Source organism: Salvelinus sp. IW2-2015, unplaced genomic scaffold (genome assembly GCF_002910315.2).
Source record: "Salvelinus sp. IW2-2015 unplaced genomic scaffold, ASM291031v2 Un_scaffold2333, whole genome shotgun sequence".
In the NCBI taxonomy this organism is placed as follows: domain Eukaryota; kingdom Metazoa; phylum Chordata; class Actinopteri; order Salmoniformes; family Salmonidae; genus Salvelinus; species Salvelinus sp. IW2-2015.
Window position 1 is genome coordinate 119,012 of NW_019943658.1, and position 22,044 is coordinate 141,055.

Sequence of the window (22,044 nt, forward strand, 5' to 3'; positions counted from 1 at the left end):
AAAAAAGCGAGGAGAGAATTTAGAATGATTAACATGCTGTGTTTCTATGTTTCTGTAGAATGATCGACATGCTGTGTTGTATTATATCAATGATACCATGCTGTGTTCCATGTTCTATATTATATTTTAATGCTGTGTCTGTTCTTATTTAGAATGACTGACATGCTGTGTTCTATGTTCTGTAGTGAGCTAAGAGACGTGAATTCTATGTCTATATTAGAATGATTTGAACATGCGTGACTATGTCTGTGATGCTCGTAACTGTTGTTCTAATATTAGAATGATAGACATGCTGTGTTCTATGTTGAATGATAACATGCTGTGTTCTATATTAGAATGGATTAACATGCTGTGGTCTATGTTCTTATATTTAGAATGAACTGTTCTATGTTCTGTAGACGATGTGTGTGTATATAATTCATGTTCATGTTCGTATATTATAATTTAATGCGTTTATAGAGATGACTGACATGCTGTGTTCTATGTTCTATATTAGAATGACTGACATTGCTGTGTTTCTATATTTATAGATGAATTACGATTCTGTGTTCTCGTGTCTATATTTAGAAATGACTGCTGTGTAATTAGATGAACTGTGTTTTCTTATATTAGAATGATTCGTGTTATTCATATAATGCGATGCTGGTTGTCTTAAACTGACTGCTGGTATATATTTAGAATGGACTCATCGTTATGTTCTAAGTGTACATGCTGTGTCTGTTCAATATTAGAATGGAATTACATGCTGTTTCTATATTTAGAAAATGGAAATTTTAAAAACATGCTGTGTTTTATTTTGTAGATGATTAACATGCTGTGTTTCTAGTTTCTAAATATTAATGCTGTCTATATTTGATAATTAACATCGCTGTGTTCTACTGGTTCTGTAGATGATAACATTGTGGTCACTCTAATAGATCATAAGATGATTTTCTATTTCATGTAGATATCGACATTGGTCTAATCATGTACATGCTGTTGTTCTATGCTTAGAATGATTAACATGCTGGTCTATATTAGAATGATTAACTGCTGTGTCTCATGTTCTATATTAGAATGATTAACATGGCTAGTGTTCTATGTTCGTAGGATGATCGAACATGCCTGTGTTGTATATTATAATGATTAACACTGCTGTGTTCCATGTTCTATATTATATAATTATTAAACATGCTGTGGTTTCTGTTCTATATTAGAATGACGACATGCTGTGTTTCTATTCTTGTATGGTAGAATTGACTGACATTCTATGTTCTATATTAGAATGACTGACATGCTGGTGGTTTCTTATGTTTCCTATATTAGAATGACTGACAATGCTGTGTTCTATATTAGAATGATTAACATGCTGTTGTTCTATATTAAATGATTAAATGCTGTGGTTCTATGTTCTATATTAGAATGACTGACGATCGCTGTGTTCTATGTCTATATTAGAATGACTGACCATGCTGTGGTTCTATATTAGAAATGAGCTGATCATGCTGTGTTCTATGTTCCTACTATTAGAATGACTGACATGCTCGTGTTCTATGTTCTATAGATGATTAACATGCCTGTGTTCTGTGTCTTCTAATATTAGAATGCTGACATGCTGTGTTTCTATATTAAATGATTAACATGTTGTGTTCTATATTAGAATGATTAACATCTTGGTTTCTATATTTGAATGATAACATGCTGCTGTTTTATTCTAGATGAATTAACTCTGTTCGTATGTTCTATATATAGAATGATTACATGCTGTGTTCTATGTTCTGTAGACTGATCGACATGCTGGTTCTTATATTAGAATGATTAACAGGTGTTTCTATGTTAGAATGCATATAACATGCTGTGTTCATATTTAGAATGATTAACACATGCTGTGTTCTATGTTCTATATTAGAATGATTAAACATGCTGTCGTTCTATGTTCTGTAGATGATCGACATGCTGTGTTGTATATTATAATGATTTTAAATGCTGGTTCCATGTTCTAATATTAATCAATATTAACATGCTGTTGTTCTGTTCTATATTTAGGACATGACTGACATGCTGTGTGTCTATGTTCTGTATTAGAATGACTGACATTCTATGTTCTATATTAGAATGACTGACATGCTGTGTCTATGTTCTATATTAGAAGACTACAATGCTGTGTTCTATATCTAGATGATTAACAGGCCTGTTTTTATATTAGAATGATTAACTTGCTGTTGTATGTTCTAATACTTAGAAATGACTGACATTGCTTGTGTTCTGATGTTCTATATTAGAATTGACTGACATGCTGTGTTCTATATAGAATGACTGACATGTGTGTTCTATGCTCTATAATTAGAATGACTGACATGCTGTGTTCTTATGTTCGTATAGATGCACTTAACATGCTGGTTTCTCGTGTTCTATATTTAGAATGACTGACATATGCTTGTTCTATATTAGAATGATTAACATGCTTCGTGTTCTATGATTAGATGATTAACATGCTTAGTTCTATATTAGAATGATTAACATGCTGTGTTTTATATGTTTGTAGATGATTAACAAATGCTGTGTTCTATTTCTCATATTAGAATGATTAACATGCTGTTTCCATGTTCTATATTATAATTATTAACATGCTGTGTTCTGTTCTTAGATCTGCACATCCCTGTCATGTTCTGTATCTAAGACGACATCTGTGACATTCTATGTTCTATATTAAATGACTTACATCCTTGTTATGTCTATATTAGAATGATGACATGCTGTGTTCTATCTTATTAGAATGATAACCTCTTGTGTTCTAATAATATTACTTAGACATGCTTGTTCATATAGAATTACATGCTGGTGTTCTTTGTTCTTATATTAGAATGACTGACATTGCTGTGTTCTATTTCTATATTGACGACAATGGCTCTATTGAAGACTTGACATGTGTGTTGTGTATCTAATTAGAATGACTGACATGCTGTGTTCTTACTGTTCTATATTAGAGATCTACATTGTTTTATGCAGAAACATGACTGTGTTCTATTTCTATATTAGAATGATTAACATGCTGTTGTTTCTATGTTCTATATTAGAATGACTGAACTTGCTGTGTTCTATGTTATATCTAGAATGACTGACATGCCTGTTGTTCTATGTTCTATTATATTAGAATACTGACAATGCTGTGTTCTACTGTTCTATAATTAGAATGACTGACATGCTGTGTTCTATCGACATAAATGCTGTGTCATGAAGAGATCTAACATGCTTGCTTTTTCTATTAAATTCTGTCCTATATTGAATGATTAACTGCTGTGTTCTATATTCAGAATGATTAACATGCCTGTGTTCTATGTTATGAATGATTAACATGCTGTGTTCTTATATGAAGAATGATTAACATGCGTGTTCTATATTTAGAATGATTAACATGCTGTGTTCTATTGTTACCGAATGATTAACATGCTGCGGTTCTATATTAGAATGATTAACATGCTGTGTTCTATGTTAGAATGATGTAACATGCTGTGTTCTAATATTAGAATGATCTTAACATGCTGATGTTCTATATTAGAATGATTAAACATGCTTGTGTGTCTATATTAGAATGTATTAACATGCTGTGTTCTATTAAGAATGATTAACATGCTGATGTTTTATTTCTGTAAGATGAGTTAACATGCTTGTGTTCTTGTTCTCTAATATTGAATGATTAACATGTGTGTCTGTTGTTCTGAGTGTGTACTCAGTTTATATAGAATGAGTTCGACATGCTGTGTTCTATATTAGAATGATTAACATGCTTTGCGGATGTTCTATGTTAGAATGATTAACGATGCTGTGTTGCTACTATTAGAATGATTAAGCATGCTGTGTCTCATATATAGAACTGATCTAACATGCGGTTTCTATATTAGAATGATTAACATGCTGTGTTCTATAGTTAGAATGATTCAAATGCTGCTGTTCTATGATTAGTAATGATTAACATGGCTGTGTTCTTATGTTAGAATGATTAACATGCTGTGTTGCTATATTAGAATGATTAACATGCTGTGTTCTATATTAGAATGATTAACATGCTGTGTTCTATATAGAATGATAATCTGTTTCATATTAGAATGATTAACATGCTGTGTTCTATGTTAGAATGATTAACAGCTGTGTTCTATATTAGAATGATTAACATGCTGGTGTTCTATATTAGAATGATTACATGCTGTGTGTTATGTTCTGTAGATGATTAACATGCTGTGTTCTATGTTCTATATTAGAATGATTAACAGCTGTGTTCTATGTTCTGTAGATGATCGACATGCTGTGGTTCTATATTTAGAATGATTAACATGCTGGTTCTATGTAGAATGATTAACATGCTGTGTTCTATGTTCTGTAGATGATCGACATGCTCTGTTCTATGTTCTGTAGGATGATCGACATTGCGTGTCTATGTTTAGAATGATTAACATGCTGTGTTCTAATATTAGAATGATTAACATGCTGTGTTCTGATATTAGAATGATTAACATGCTGTTGTTCTATTGTTTCTGTATTAGAATGACTGACATGCTGTGTTCTATGTTCTTATATTAGAATGACTGACATGCTTGTGTTCTATATTAGAATGATTAACATGCTGTGTTCTATATTAGAAATGATTACATGCTGTGTTCTATGATTAGATGATAACACATGCTGTGTTCTATGTTCTGTAGATATCGACATGCTGTGTTCTATGTTCTAATATTAGAATGATTAACATGCTGTGTTCTATAGTAGAAAATTGAACATGCTGTTGGTTTTATTATTAGAATGACTTAACATGCTGTGTTCTATAATTAGAAAGATTAACATGCTGTGTTTCTATGTTCTGTAGTGATCGACAATGCTGTGTTCTATATATTAGAATGACTGACATGCTGTGTTCTATGTTCTGTAGATGATCGACATGCTGTGTTCTATGTTCTGTAGATGATCGACATGCTGTACTTCGTGATAATCATGTTGGTGGTGTTGATGAGTTTCGGGGTGTCGCGGCAGGCCATCTTGCACCCTGATGAGGAGCCAACATGGCGTTTGGCCAGGAACATCTTCTACATGCCCTACTGGATGATCTACGGAGAGGTGTTTGCTGACTCGATCGACCGTAAGACTCAGATTTATAGTAAGATTCTGTTTCCTGTTTCACGGGCGGATGATCAGTCCTGTTTGTCCATGTTTTCATCTGTCCTATATTTATCCATAATGTGTCTTTGACTTCACCTGGTCTCCCAGCAGCAAAGGACAGTCTTTGACTTCACGTGCACCTGGTCTTGACCATGACAGAAGTATGATGTTCTCTTTGTATTCATGCCTTTTCTTTTCATTTCTGGAACTGCTTCAAGTCTATGCAATGGAAATCAACCGTGAGTATTCTTCAATACCTTTTATATTTTCAAAGTGCCAATGTGGAGAGTGTTATTTTGAATACTAAAGCAGTCTTGTTCCTCTTCCGCTAACCCCCCAGCGCCGTGTGGTGAGAACCTGTATGATGAGGATGGTAAGAAGCTGCCTCCGTGTATCCCTGGAGCCTGGCTGACCCCGGCCATCATGGCCTGTTATCTACTGGTGGCCAACATCCTGCTGGTCAACCTGTTGATTGCTGTCTTCAAGTAAGTTGACAAAAACAGGAACATTTTTACATTGTCATGTTGACAACTAGTCTCTTGTGACAGAGCTAGCTAGCTGGCGCAGGCAATATTTGAATCTGGGTTCCCGAGATTAGTACAACAGTTGGACACCTATTAGTACTTACTATGTCTGGCCTCAGGGATGTAGCCTTGTTTCTTCCATGAAAGCAACAGCAGAAACTCACGCTCTACAGATAACTTTGTCTTTGGGAAACTCAGGAGATGGCCACAACTACACCACACCTACACACTTTACAGATAACTTTGTCTTTAGGAAACTCTCAGGAGATGGCCACAACTACACCACACCTACACACCTTACAGATAACTTTGTCTTTAGGAAACTCGCATGATATTGCCACATCTACACCACACCTACACACCTTACAGATAACTTTGTCTTTAGGAAACTCTCATGATATTGCCACATCTACACCACATCTACACACCTTACAGATAACTTTGTCTTTAGGAAACTCTCATGATATTGCCACATCTACACCTATCTTTGTTTGGAGGAGGTTAGTTGGTTAGCTAGTCAACCCAGTCAAAACTCTTCTCTGTCCTGGCACCCAAATGGTGGAACCTGCTTCCCTTGGTGCCAGTCTTTCTGACTTGAGAGTCTGAAAAGGCTGCTTTGATGTGTTGGCACGAAGCATCGATAATGAAGGGGCTGTGGCCTCAGACTTCAAGGCTACACCCTACGCTGGTTGGATAGCCCCATTTTGAATTGAACGAATCATGATCTATTATTTTACATAGGACCGCACCAGCCCTTCTGCTTCCAGCCAACCCTTCCGGGATAAGCAAACACACAGTAGCTTGCTAGCTAAAGCAAACCTTCTAAGTTTGGACATCGTTTGTTGCTAAGACCATGAATAGGGCGCATAAATCATCATTTTCAAAACGTTATAAAAAGCTGTCTACACTAAAACGAGTGACATCAGACAACTGCAACCTGTTAAACATTACCGTCCTTTGACTAGCAAGTAGGAACTAATGTTAGCTAGCATAGCTAATGTTAGCTAGCATTGTTAAGCCCATAGAAAGACAGCCAGCTAATAACTTTAGCTTGCTTGGTAACAACATGAAATTGGCTAGCTAATAAAATGTATGTTTTAGTTATAAATGAACTAATTATAGATTGAACATTTCCTTACTGCACTGAAGTTACACATTTTCATTCTTGGATGTCCTCTGTTTAAATAGTAGGGCAATGATGTGAATTACCCATGCATTCTAGCTAGCTACTACTGTACTACCAATGTTCACTTCTGGCAAGTTTCCCACTGCCCCCTAATTTTGACAATGCATGAACAAATAAAATCAAAGCAAAATATTTTTTTATTTGTCATATGCGCCGAATATAATAGGTGTAGACCTTGCCTTACTGACAAGCCCACAATTAAGTATATTACAGACTGGGTCAGGGAAAGGTTGAAAATGTCAGTAAAGACGCTTGCCAGCTGGTCAACGCATGCTCTGAGTATGTGTCCTGGTAATGCTTCTGGTACTTTGGCCTTGTGAATGTTAGTTAAATAAAGGTACGAATTAAAATAAAATATAAAGTCAATAAATGTTCACCTGTTTAAAGGTCTTACTCACATCGGCTACAAAGAGCGTGATCACACAGTCATCCGGAATAGCTGGTGCTCTCACTTATGGTTCGGTGTTACTTCACTGTTTCCTTAAAGCGTGTATAGAAGGTATTTAGCTTGTTTGGTAAACTCATGTCACAGTGCAGCCTGTGGCTGGGATTCCCCTTGTAATACGTGATAGTTTGCAAGCCCACCACATCCGCAAGCGTCTGAGCCGGTGTAGTAGGATTCGATCTTGTATTGACGCTCTGATACTTTGGTTTTTGTTTCTTCCATATTGAGCGAGTCACTGGTACTTCCTGCTTTAGTTTTTGCTTGTAAGCAGGAATCAGGAGGATGGAGTTATGGTCAGATTTGCCAAATGGAGGGCGAAGGAGAGCTTTGTACGCGTCTCTGTTCTGCGTCTCTGTGTGTGGAGTAAAAGAGATCTAGAGGTTTTGCAACTCTTGTTGCACAGAGTTTGAAGGGAGTGGGGGGGTGGGGGAATCCTTTACACAGACACAGATACAACAATGCGGCCGGCGTCTCAGCAGCCCTCTTCTCATGTGAGTTCTGTGGCTCTGGCCTCGCAATCAGCTTCGAGACATGGCAGAGGCCGGATCATTCTGGCAATTGTGATAGGGAATTCGATGGTGAGGCATATACAGTGGGCTCCAAAATGACTGGCGTAAATAATGCTTAAACAAATATAAAGAATATAATTATAGAGATAAACTCAAAATACCAACATGTGAGAAATACGATACTTTATTAATGTTTCAATGGAACCAACCAAAATACTTTATTGATTTAATTATGTTCTATGTTCTATATTAGAATGACTGACATGCTGTGTTCTATGTTCTATATTAGAATGACTGACATGCTGTGTTCTATATTCTGTAGATGATCGACATGCTGTGTTCTATATTAGAATGATTAACATGCTGTGTTGTATGTTCTGTAGATGATCGATAATTGATAATTGATAATTACATTGATAATTAAAAATCAATGTCCTCCAAATCAAGGTTTCACAATTAATGGCACCCTTAAAGATTATTGTAAATAACATCTACCAAAATTAAACCACAAATTAAATTCCACTTATTTAAGTTTATCTAAGTCTTAAGGAACTATATTGAGCCATTACATCACTTGTTTCACTAGGGAATAAAAATGAGGTAACACACATGCAATATCCCACTGTCATCCAACACCATTAAGAAAACAAAAGAACTGGCAGTTCAAAAGAGACAGATGGTCGTAGACCTTCATAAATCTGGTAATGGCTACAAGAAGATCCACAAACGATTGAACATACCACTGAGCACTGTCAGGGCAATTATTTAAAAATGCAAAAGATATGGAACAGTTGAAAACCTCATGGGTAGAGGACGCAAATTAATTTTGCCCCCCAGGATAGGGAGAAGGATGGTGAGAGAAGCAACAAAATACCCAAGAATCGCTGTGAAAGAATTGCAGGCCTTGGTGGCGTCTTGGGGTCACCAGGTTTCAAAAAGCACCATCAGACGCCACCTCCACAACCACAGGCTCTTTGGAAGGGTTGCCAGAAGAAATCCCTTTCTGACCACAAGACACAGACGCAAACGCTTGGAGTTTGCCAAACGTCATTTAAATTGCCGAGGAGACAGCACAATGACTCTGAGCTGCCGAGGAGACAGCACAATGACTGCACAATGACCCTGAGCTGCCATGGAGACAGCACAATGACCGTGAGCAGCCATGGAGACAGCACAATGACCGTGAGCTGCCATGGAGACAGCACAATGACCGTGAGCTGCCATGGAGACAGCACAATGACCGTGAGCTGCCATGGAGACAGCACAATGACAGTGAGCTGCCATGGAGACAGCACAATGACCCTGAGCTGCTGAGGAGACCGCACAATGACCCTGAGCTGCCGAGGGGACAGCACAATGACCCTGAGCTGTCAACGATGACAACGTGGGGTACGCACTAAACGTCTCCACTGAGGACATATGGAAGTAATTCAAATGTTTTAGCCGATCGGCATCTCTAGCCGTGCCCTTAGAGCATGTACAGACCAGCTGGTTGTTGTGTTCTCTGACATTTTCAATTCCTCCCTAGCTCAGGCCACTATACCCACCTGCTTCAAGATGTCCGCTATCATCCCTGTGCCCAAGAAATGGAAGTAACTGAACTGAATGACAACCGACCAGTAGCGCTCACTTCCATTATCATGAAGTACCACAAGGGTGCGTCCTCAGTCCCCTCCTGTATTCCCTGTATACCCATGACTGCTTGGCCTCATACAGTTCCAACCCCATCATTAAGTTCGCTGACGACACATTAGTAGTAGGCCTGATCACAACGACGATGAGACAGCCTACAGGGAGGAGGAGGTCAGAGACCTGGCAGTGTGGAGCCAGGACAACAACCTCTCCCTCAACATCAGTAAGACAAAGTAACTGATTGTGAACTACAGGAAACGGATGGCAGAACACGACCTCATTCACATCCAAGGGGCTGTAGTAGAGAGGGTTGAGAGCTTCAAGTTCCTCGGTGTCCACATCGCTAAAGACCTATCATGGTCCAAACACACCAACACAGTTGTAAAGAGGGCACGACAATGCCTCTTCCACCTCAGGAGGCTGAAAAGATTTGGCATGCGCCCTCAGGTCCTCAAAATTTGAGGACCGGTGAGTCCAATGAAGCACTGATGCGCGTAATGATGGTGACAGGTGTACGTAATGATGGGCAGCCTGGCACCCTCGAGCACCAGAGAGGGGGAGCGGGGGCAGGTGTGACAGTAACCTTCTCTCTAGGGGCACCACCCGCCGTTCCACCTGGGCAAGTCTGACGGGCCGGCCGAGGCATAGGAGCCGGACGAGATGGCGGAGGCATGGAAGCCCGATGAGTCGGCTGAGGCGTGGGAGCCCGACGAGCTGGCTGCGGCATGACGTGGGGTGGGAGCCCGACAAGCCGGGCTGAGGCATGACGTGGGGTGGGAGCCTGTCGAGCCAACCGAGGCAAGGAAACCTCTTGAGCCAGCTAAGGCGTGGAAGCCTGGCTCAGCTGAGGCACCCCCGGTTCCTTCGGCAGCGGCACCCGGACCCGACGTCACCAGCTAAAACAAAAAACAAAACTCCCTGATGCTGGACAGGGTAAACAAAACTACATTAATGCTGACACAGGGATCAAACTGATGAACTTAATCCCATTGAGAACTTGTGGTCAATCCTCAAGAGGCAGGTGGACAAACAAAAACCCACAAATTCTGACAAACTCCAAGCATTGATTATGCAAGAATGGGCATACATCAGTCAGGATGTGGCCCAGAAGTTAATTGACAGCATGCCAGGGCGGATTGCAGAGGCCTTGAAATAGAAGGGTCAACACTGAAAATATCTTTGCATCAACTTCATGTAATTGTCAATAAAAGCCTTTGACACTTATGAAATGCTTGTAATTATACTTCAGTATTCCATAGTAAAATCTGACAAAAATATCTAAAGACACTGAAGCAGCAAACTTTGTGGAAATTAATATTTGTGTCATTCTCAAAACCTTTGGCCACGACTGTACATACGCTCACACACACAAACACGCATATTGATGCCACACACACACACACATATTGATGCCACACACACTCACACACATGTTGCTTTGCTTATTGTTTGTCCTTATTGACTAGTCTTTTATAGCCAACATACTGTATTACCTCAATTACCTCCTACCTCTGCAGATTGATTTAGTACTGGTACTCCTTGTATATAGCCATGTTATTACCTGGTACTCCCTGTATATAACCATGTTATTACCTGGTACTCCTTGTGTATAGCCATGTTATTACCTGGTAACTCCCTGTATATAACCATGTTATTACTGGTACTCCTTGTGTATTAGCCATGTTATTACCTGGTACTTGCTGTATATAACCATTTATTACCTGGTTACCCTTGTTATAGCCATGTTATCGTACCTGGTAACTTCCTGTATATAACCATGTTATTACCTGGTACTCCTTGTGTATATAGCCATATGTTATTACCCTTGCATACTTCCTGTATATAACCATGTTATTACCTGTTATCCTTATTATAGCCATTTATACTACCGGTACTCCTTGTATATAGCCATGTTATTACCTGGTTATCCTCGTATATAGCCATGTTACTACCTGTATTCCTCGTATATAGCCATGTTATTACCTGTACTTCCTATGTATATAGCCATTTATTACCTGGGTCTCTTTTGTATATAGCCATGTTATTACCTGGTACTCCCTGTATATTAACCTTGTATACCTGGTTATCCTTGTGTATAGCCATATGTTATTACCTGGTACTCCCTGTATATAACCATGTTATTTACCTGGTACTCCTTGTGTATAGCCATGGTTATTTACCTTGGTACTTCCTGTATATAACCATGTATTACCTGGTATTCCTTGTGTATAAGCCATGTTAGTTACCTTGGTACTTCCTCTGTTTATAGCCATGTTATTACCTGGTACTTCCTCTGTATAGCCATGTTATTACCTGGTTTCTCCTTGTTTATAGCCATGTTTATTACCTGTACTTCACTGTATATAACCATGGTATTACCTGGTACTCCTTGTGTATAGCCATGTTAATTTTTTTAAATAATGTCTTCCCCAACCAGCTCTCTGGACTTCCGAATACAAAGTTGCATGCACCCTCCCATATAGCGTTTTTGTCTTCCTCCACAACCACCGCTCTGAGACCCAGAGCTATTGCCTCACGGATTTGGTCCTCTGTCCTTTGCAGCCTTTAGCGGGGACACCACTGTGGCTGTTTGCCTAGCTTCTTGAAGACTAGAACTAGCTAGCTTATAGTTATACATCCTCCCCTCACACAAAGGCGTGAAATGCTTCAAGTTGCTCCTATTTTAATTCAATCCCTAAATTGGTCATTACAATGTGGCAGTGTTGTCTCTATCTCCTTTTCAGAAAGGTACATCAAAGTTTTTCTTCCCACAGTTTTAGTTAGCTAGACTAGCTAGCCTATCTTTAGCTTGGCTTGTTAACCTCTCTAGTGGGGGCATAGCAAATTGACGAGGAGGCGTGCGGGGGCGTTGAGCATGCAAATAGCGTGCATATGAGAACCAGTCAAAAAGTTGCTAAAAATTTGAGCTAACTTCCTCTTTTACAAGCCTGAGTTAGCAGACCAGTGAGTCACAGCTCGCTGTTTAGTCACATGGGTCGCGCATCTCTGGCCATCGTCAAAAACCTCTTAAAATAGTATCTAAAATAAGACATCTGTCTTATTCCCCCCCACCTTGCAAGGTTAGGTAGAGTTAGGGTCAGAGTTAGTGTAAGTCAGGGTTAGTTAGGGTCAGGGTTACGTTTAGTTAGGGTCAGGGTTAGTTAGGGCCAGGGTTAGTTAGGGCCAGGGTTAAGTTTAGTTAGGGTCAGGGTTAGTTAGGGTCAAGGTTAGTTAGCGCCAGGGTTAGTTAGCGCCAGGGTTAGTGTTAGTTATGGTCAGGGTTAGGATTAGTTAGAGTCAGGGTTAGTTAGGGTCAGGTCTAGGATACTAGGGTCAGATAGTGTCAGGGTTAAGGGCTTAGTAGGGTCAGGTTAGAAGGTCAGGGTTAGGTCAGTTAGGGCTGCGTTAGTGAGCGGTCAGGTTACATAGGTCAGGGTTAGTTAGGTCAGGGTTATTAGGGTCAGGAGTTAGTAGCCCAGTTAGGATAGTAGGTTCAGCGGTTAGTTAGCCGAGGGTAGTTAGGGTCAGGGTTAGTATAGGGCAACAGGTTAAGTCTAAGCTACGCCAGGTTAGGTTAGTTAGCCAGGTTATTAGGCAGGTAGATAGGGCAGCGGTTAGTTAGGCTCAGGGTTAGTAGGTCAGGGTAGTTAGCCCAGGTTAGGATTAGTTAGGTTAAGTTTAGTTAGTCAGGGTTAGTAGCGCCAGGTAGTGTAGGGTCAGGGTTAGGATTAGTTAGGCCAGGGTTAGTTAGGCCAGGGTATTAGTGTCAGGTTAAGTTTAGTTAGGGTCAGGGTTCGTTAGGCCAGGGTTAGTTAGGGCCAGGGTTAAGTTTATTAGGGTCAGGTTAGTTAGGTCAGGGTTTAGGTTAAGGGTTAGTTAGGTCAGGGTTAGTTAGGGTCAGGCGTTAGTTAGCGCCAGTTTAATGTAGTTAGGGTCAGGGTTAGGATTAGTTATGGTCAGGGTTAGTTAGGGTCAGGGTTAGTTAGGGTCGGCGTTAGTTAGGCCAGGGTTAGTAAGGGCAGGTTAAGATTAGTGTCAGGGTTAGCTATAACTCTCTACCTCCTCTCCCACAGCAACACTTTTAGGAGGTGAAGGGCCATCTCCAACCAGATCTGGAAGTTCCAGAGATATCAGCTGATTATGATCTTCCATGAGAGCCTGTCCGATCCTACCTCCGCCCCTCATCGTGTTCAGTCAACCGTCTACCTCCTGTTCAGAAGCTTTTCGCTGCACCAAGAAGAATGATGAGATCTGAACGAGAAGGACAGAGGACTCAGTGAGTGTCTTTTCATTAAAGTAACTCATAGTCAGGGATGTTTACTAAAAGCATATTCCACCAACGGTCAATTAGTGATGAGATTTTTCAGTCCTTTTGGTTCGCGCGTTCAGTACACAATCTAAACTCACGACGAAAAGTAATATTACAGTCCGTAGAAACATGTCAAACGAAGTATAGAATCAATCTTTAGGATGTTTTTAACATAAATCTTCAATAATGTTCCAACCGGAGAATTCCTTTGTCTGTAGAAATGCAATGGAACAGAGCTCGCTCTCACGTGAACGAGTGACACGAGCTCCTGGCATTCTGCCAGAGCCCTGACTCATTCCCCTCTCATTCGGCCCCACCTCACAGTAGAAGCATCAAACAAGGTTCTAAAGACTGTTGACATCTAGTGTGGAAGTCTTAGGAAGTGCAAAATGACCCCATAGACACTGTGTATTCGATAGGCCAAGAGTTGAATATCTACAAACCTCAGATTTCCCACTTCCTGGTTGGATTTTTCTCAGGTTTTTGCCTGCCATATGAGTTATGTTATACTCACAGACATCATTCAAACAGTTTTAGAAACTTCGGAGTGTTTTCTATCCAAATCTACTAATAATATGCATATATTAGCAACTGGGACTGCGTAGCAGGCAGTTTACTCTGGGCATGCTTTTCATCCAAACATGAAGCTGCTGCCCCCTATCCATAACAAGTTAACCCATGTGCATGTCCAGTAGCCTTTATGGCTCAGACCAGTCACATCTTGTTGGTCTACCTTGCTTCATCCACATGGATTCTGCTTACGTTCTGTTTCTTACATGTCTAATGGTTAATGCGATGTTGATCCAGCTTTGTACACTCACATGGCCTCAACCTTCATTCTGCTTACACATGTCTAATATTTAAACTTATATCGATTCCTCTTTCTACTTCAAAGAGAACAGTATATGTACTGAAAAATCACCAGATGACTGGACATTCTCTAACACCAGTTGGTCAACGCATGCTCAGAGTACACGTCCTGGTAATCCATCTGGCCCTGCGGCCTTGTGAAGGTTGACCTGTTGAAAGGTCTTACTCACATCGGCTATGGAGAGCATGATCACACAGTCGTCTTGAACATCTGATGGTCTCATGCATGCGTCAGTGTTGCTTGCCTCGAAGCGAGCATAGAAGTAATTTAGCTTATCTGGTAGGCTCGTTTCACTGGGCAGCTTGCGACTGTGCTTCCCGTTGTAGTCTGTAATAGTTTGCAAGCCCTGCCACATTTGACGAGCGTCAGAGCCGGTGTACTACGATTCATTCTTAGCCCTGTATTGACGCTTTGCCCATTTGATGGTTGTCAGAGGGCATAGCGGGATTTCTTATAAGCATCTGGGTTAGAGTCCCACTCCTTGAAAGCAGCAGCTCTGCCCTTAAGCTCAGTAAGGATATTGCCTGTTATCCATGGCTTGCGGTATGTACGTACAGTCACTGTGGGGACAATGTCATTGATGCATTGATGAAACCAGTGACTGATGTGTACTCAATGCCATCGGAAGAATCCTGGAACATATTCCAGTCTGTGCTAGCAGTACAGTCCTGTAGCTTAGCATCTGCGTCATCTGACGACTTCTTCATTGGTGCTTCCTGCATTAGATTCTGGTTGCACATTTAACATGTTGATAGAAGTTACGTAAAAGGTCAAACGTATTAAAGTTTCCCTACATTAATGTCCCCGGCCACTAGGAGCGCCGCCTAAGGATGAGCATTTTCCTGTTTGCTTATGTCCTTACACAGCTCATTGAGTGCGGTTTTAGTGCCAGCATCGGTTTGTGGTGGTAGACAGACAGCTACGAAAAATATAGATGAAAACTCTTGCTAAATAATGTGGTCTACAGCTTATCATGAGATACTCTACCTCAGGTGAGTAAAAACTTGAGACTTCCTTAATATTAGATTTTGTGCACCAGCTGTTGTTTAAAAATATACACAGACGCCACCCTGTTCTATCTTGCCGATGGACCGACAACTCAGCCAGCTGTATGTTATTCATGTCGTCGTTCAGCCACGACTCTGTCCAACATATTACAGTTTTTAATGTCCCGTTGGTAGGTAGGATATTCGTGATCGTAGCTCGTCTATTTTGTTATCCAATGATTAAGGCAGATTACCCACTCGCCATGGGAACTCGCCATGGCAACCACTCGCCATGGCAACCTACGTCCCCGATTTCTCCATCTCATTCTCCTGCCAATGACTGGAATGTGGGCTTTATCAGGTATCTGAAATAAATATTTTGTGTTCGACTCGTTAAAGAAAAATCTTTGTCCAGTACGAGGTGAGTAATCACCGTCCTAATATCTAGAAGCTCTTTTCGGTCATAAGCGACGGTGGCAGAAACATTATGTACAAAATACATTACAAATAACGCGAAAAAACACACAATAGCACAATTTGTTAGGAGACCGTAAACTGTCAGTCATCTCCTCTGGCGCCAAAACGACTATCATTATCCTTTCCACCATTATCAACCCTAGAACTACAATTCAATGCTGTGTGATTGCTTGTTGCAATAAAAGAGTGACTTGAGACTGTCTCGTGACCGGGGACACATGTCGATTGTCTCTAGTGTAAACATCTCAGAGTTCTCCAACAATTTCTGGATCAGGTCGGTCCTGACTAGATTTACGCAAGCAGTTGAAGCCCTCGACCAACTCAACTGTGAATAGCTCCAAGCACTGTTCAATCCCCAATCCTCAGAAGACTCACAGTCCGAGTCATAGGCCTCAGGCGACCATCCAGATCTCCTGGAGATGCTGAGCAAGATGGAGAACTGCCTGCAGCTGACCATGGCCCAGGAACCAGGGCAGAAAGCCCTCCCCAAGGTCGAGGAGCAACCTGCCCGGAGTCTCTGCCTAGATACTGGTACCAGCAACCCTTTCAGACCATGTGGACCTCTACTCCCACGCCTGGACAAGGTCTGCTCCCAGTCTGCCCCCCACCACATCAGTGAGACCTACCTAGGACAGTCACGACTCAGCTAAGGTGTGCCCTTCCAGAGGATGGGCACTCTGCCCCTCAGCACCTCCCCTGTCACCAATCTACTTGAAACCTGCTACTGGTTACTCAGCTCCAGTATACAAAGATGACAGTAGGGAGTTTGTTCACCACAAGATGGCCTTGATTACCATTTCATCCTCGTCTGGGATCAACCGGTTAAGTTCCACCCCTTACTTTACCTCCTCAAGCAGCTGAACGCCCATCTTATAGCCACACCTCCATAACCCGGCACCATACACCGCAGCCATATCACACCTCCATGACCCAGTGCCATACACTGAAGCCATGGCACACCTCCAGCTTCTGTTTCGTGAAGAAGTAGAAGGAGGGAGGTCTCCGCCCCTGTATCGATTACCAGACACTGAATAAGGCTACTGTTAAATTCAGTTATCCCCTGCTTCTCACACCCACTGTGATCAAACAGATGCACGGTGCTCAGTACCCTACCAAATTGGAATTACGAGGTGCCTACAACCTGGTGCCCATCAGAGAGGGGGGTGAATGGAAGAACGGGCACTACGAATACAGGGTAATGCCCTACGGCCTGACAAATGCACCCTCTGTGTTTCAATCCTTCATTAACGAGGTGATTAGAGACATGTTGGGTCGCTATGTAGTGGTGTACATAGACGACATCTTGGTGTGCTCCACTACAAGCGAGCAACATGTCTCTCATGTTAGGTCCATTTTGGAAAGGCTGATAGGGAATCACCTGTACGCCAAGGCGGAGAAGTGCCTTTTCTTTCAGCAGGCGTTCTCCTTCCTGGGCTATTGGATATCCACCGTGGGAGTGGAGATGGAAGTGCAGTACGGTCGTGGCCTGTACCATCCAACATCAAAGCGGTGCAGCGCTTCCTTGGTTTTGCCAAAAATTTCAGGCACTTCATTAGGGGTTTCAGCACAGTGGTGGCCCCTCTCACCTCTCTCCTGAAGGGAGGTCCTTGACAGCTGCGCTGGACTGGGGAGGGCGACAAAACCTATGCGCTCAAGGAACGTTTTACTAATGCACCTGTTCTGGCTCAACCTGACCCGTCTCTGCCCTTCATCGTGGAGGTGGACGCCTCCAAGTTTGGAGTAGGGGCTGTTCCCTCCCAACGCACTGCATCACCGCCTAAACTCCATCCATGCACCTTCTACTCACGGAAGCTGTCTCCCGCGGAGTGGAATTACGACGTGGGGGATTATGAGTTGTTGGCTGTCAAGAAGGCGCTGAAAGCATGGCGGCACAGGCTGGAGGGTGCTAAATACCCATTCCTTGTCTGGATAGACAACAGGAACTTGGAGTGCATTCGAGCAGCGAAGAGGCTGAACCCGCGTCAGGCCAGATGGCCCTATTATTTACCAGGTTTGACTTTACCCTCTTCTACCGGCCCGGATCAAAGAATGTTAAAGCCGATGCGTTGTTCTGGGTGCAAGACACAAAGGATCAGAGGGAGAAATTGACACCCATTATTCCCCTTTCCCGCATCGTGGCTCCTGTTGTGTGGAATGTGGACAAGGACATCCATCGAGCCCTGCGACAGGAGCCCTCAACTGCACACCATCCTGAGGGGCGTATCTACGTGCCCTCTGACTCACCTGGGCACACACAGCACCTGTGTCGGGGCACCCGGGTATAACCCGTACTGTCGACTGTCTCTCCACCAAGTACTGGTGGCTCACCTGTTCTGACTCAACCTGACCCGTCTCTGCCCGGGACGTCTGGGTTTACGTTTCTTCCTGCTCCACCTGTGCACAGAGCAAGACACCTAGACACCTCCTCTATGGCAAACTCCACCCACTGCAGGTTCCACAATGAGCCTGGTCCCATCTCTCCGTGGACTATGTCACAGACCTTCCCCCTCTGAGGGGCACACCACCATCCTGGTTGTTGTGGACCAGTTTTCCAAAGCCTGTCGTTTGAATCCTCTACCTGGTCTCCCTATAGCTCTCTTCTCTCACGTATTCCGGCACTACAGGATCCCAGAGGACATCGTGTCTGACCGTGGTCCTCAGTTCACCTCCCGTGTCTGGAAGGCCTTAATGGAATAACTGTTGTTCACGGTCAGTCTCACCTCCGAGTACCGTCCCCAATCAAATGGGCAGGTGGAAAGGGTAAATCAGGATGTGGGTAGGTACCTTCGTAGTTACTGTCAGGACCGACTGGGGGAGTGAGTTGCTTTTCTGCCTTGGGCAGAATACGCACAAAATTCCCTCCGTCACTCCTCCACTAACATCACACCCTTTCAGTGTGTTCTAGGCTATCAGCCGGCCCTGGCACCGGAGTTAGATCGAGGCTCCTGCGGTGGACGATATCAGGCCGATCGTCACCGCAGTGTGGCCCCGGTCTTTCACCCCGGTGACAGGGTCTGGCTTTCTACGAAGGACCTGCCCCTCCGCCTGCCCTGCCGGAAGCTGTGCCCGCGGTTTGTGGGGCCGTTCAAAGTCCTGAGGAAGGTCAATGAGGTGACGTACAGATTACAGCTCCCCGTCAATTACCGTATCTCACCCTCATTTCATGCATCTCTCCTCAGAGGACCTCCCCCTCCCTTGGATGTCAAGGGGGCCCCGGCTAAATCCGTTCGCAGCCTGTTGGACTCACGGTGTCGTGGGGGACTTTTGCAGTACCTGGTCGAATGGGAGGGGTACGGTCCCGAAGAGCGGTGCTGGGTTCCAGGGCGGGACGTCCTGGATCTTTCACACCAGCCTTAGCATTGGCTCCCCCTCCTGTCCAGCTCAGGCGTTCGGTGTTGCCAACATTCTAGCTGCTGCTGAACCTACTGCTGGCAAATGCCCTTCACTCATCAACCCCGGACTTGTCTCGTCATCATTACACACACCTGGTTCCAATCCCCACTCTATCGCTGTATATACAGTATACTCCCTCTGCCATTTGCCTTTGTCGGTCATTGCAAATGTTTCTTGTTTTCCTGAGAGGAATCTCTCCAACTATTTCCTGAGTACTTTATATTTAGCATTTTCGGTTCGCCCTCTGCGTTTTTGTTTATGAAGATATATTTTCAGCACAACTGCGTTTGGGTTTAGTCTCGCTTTGATCTATGGTACTTAAACTCAGTAAATCTAAACGTGTGACTGCCTCCTGCCTAGTCCTCTCTACACCAGTGACAGTGCCGGATACGGATGAGTCTTTGACTGGTTATAATGTTTTTAGATCTGACAGAGTTGGCAGAGGTGGAGCTTTTTCCATATTTACAAAGAACAACTTAAATGTTTCTGTATCTCTCACTGTCCCTAAGCAATTTGAATGTCTTGTCATAAATGTGGGCCTTGGTAATAATGCCCAACTTACTCTAGTATGAATGTATCACCCTCCCTCAACATGTGCTCGTAGCTGATTGTCTGACTTGCTAACTATATTACATCTGAATTATACATTTTGGGTGATCTTAATTATAATTGGTTGATGCCAGCTTCCAAAGTATATCTGCATTGAGCTAAATCTAAATCTAACGCAACTGAACCAACCTGCCCCAACTTTAAACACCCTGAAAATGTTACAGATACTATTTTCATCAACTCCCCTCATAAGTATACAGCCAATGAAATGTTTGCTAATAAGTTCAGTGACCAAATCAAATGATATAGGTCACATACACGTGGTTAGCAGACGTTATTGCGAGTGTAGTGATATGCATGTGCTTCTAGTTCTGACAGGGCTGCAAAATCTAACAAGTAATCTAACAATTCCAGAACAACTACCTAATACACACAAAGTAAAGGAATGGAATAAGAATATATACATATATGGATGAGCAACGACAGAGCGGCATAGGCAAGATGCAATAGATGGTATAAAATACAGAATATTCATATGAGATGATTAATGCAAGATATGTAAACATTATTTAAGTGGCATTATAAAGTGACTAGTGATCCATTGTTACACACGCCTCTTGGAGGGGGGAAAGCAACACCCTGATACACTCAACTCCCCGTGGAGGGAAAGAGGTATGTGACTGTAGGTGGAGGTAAAGAGGTATGGGACTGTAGGTGGAGGTAAAGAGGTATGGGATGTGGTGGAGGGTAAAGAGGTATGGGACTGTAGGTGGAGGTAAAGAGGTATGGGACTGTAGGTGGAGGTAAAGAGGTATGGGACTGTAGGTGGAGGTAAAGAGGTATGGGACTGTAGGTGGAGGTAAAGAGGTATGGGACTGTAGGTGGAGGTAAAGAGTATGGGACTGTAGGTGGAGGTAAAGAGGTATGGGACTGTAGGTGGAGGTAAAGGGGTATGGGACTGTAGGTGGAGGTAAAGAGGTATGGGACTGTAGGTGGAGGTAAAGAGGTATGGGACTGTAGGTGGAGGTAAGAGGTATGGGACTGTAGGTGGAGGGAAAGAGGTATGGGACTGTAGGTGGAGGAAAGGAGTATGGGATGTAGGTGGAGGAAGAGGGTATGGACTGTAGGTGGAGGTAAATGAGGGTATGGGACTGTAGGTGGAGGTATAGAGGTATCTGATTGTAGGTGGAGGTAAAGAGGTATGTGATTGTAGGTGGAGGTAAAGAGGTATGGGACTGTAGGTGGAGGTATAGAGGTATGGGACTGTAGGTGGAGGTAAAGAGGTATGTGATTGTAGGTGGAGGTAAAGAGGTATGTGATTGTAGGTGGAGGTAAAGAGGTATGTGATTGTAGGTGGAGGTAAAGATGACAGAGGCAGAGAATTTGACCATTAACAAGGAATGTATTCCTTCACACTGTAATTTGGGGAAAGGGGGCTGGACAGAACCAAAGCAAAGTAAGTAAAAGTTAAAGAGCCCCTCTCCTACCTACCTATTCTTAGCGCCACCTGGCACGCTAACTGCATAGTCACTTTAACCATACTACCTCAATCAGCCCGACTAACCAGTGTCTGTATGTAGCCTCGCTACTTTTATAGCCTCGCTACTGTTATTTCTTTACTTACCTATTGTTCACCTAACACCTTTTTTGGTTTATTGGTTAGAGCCTGTAAGTAAGCATTTCACTGTAATACCTGTTGTATTCGGCCCACGTGACAAATAAACTTTGATTTGATTTGAAATACAGGGGATGGTCCGCCCAGGTCTTACCTAGTGTGCATAGACATAGTAAATACTACGAGTATATGTATGCCCGCAGGCCTCTTGTCTAAGCACTCCCAAGGTGCCTTCCCCTTCCTCCCTGGGAACAAATGAAACAGAATAATACAAACTTAAAGTGAACAATTTCAATAATCATAATGTAGGACCGGCTACAAAATACTTTACAAAAACTGTCTGAGGAACAACCAACACAGGACATGAAAGAAGCTCTCTCTACCCTAACAAAGGAACACTGGCTTATATCCAGCTGCA

The 22,044-nt window shown here is 42.7% G+C and overlaps 1 pseudogene; it reads left to right on the plus strand.

The window, feature by feature from the left end:
* The window catches only part of LOC112073659 (transient receptor potential cation channel subfamily M member 1-like), a 63,304-nt pseudogene that overhangs the window by 24,199 nt on the left and 17,061 nt on the right, over positions 1-22,044 (plus strand).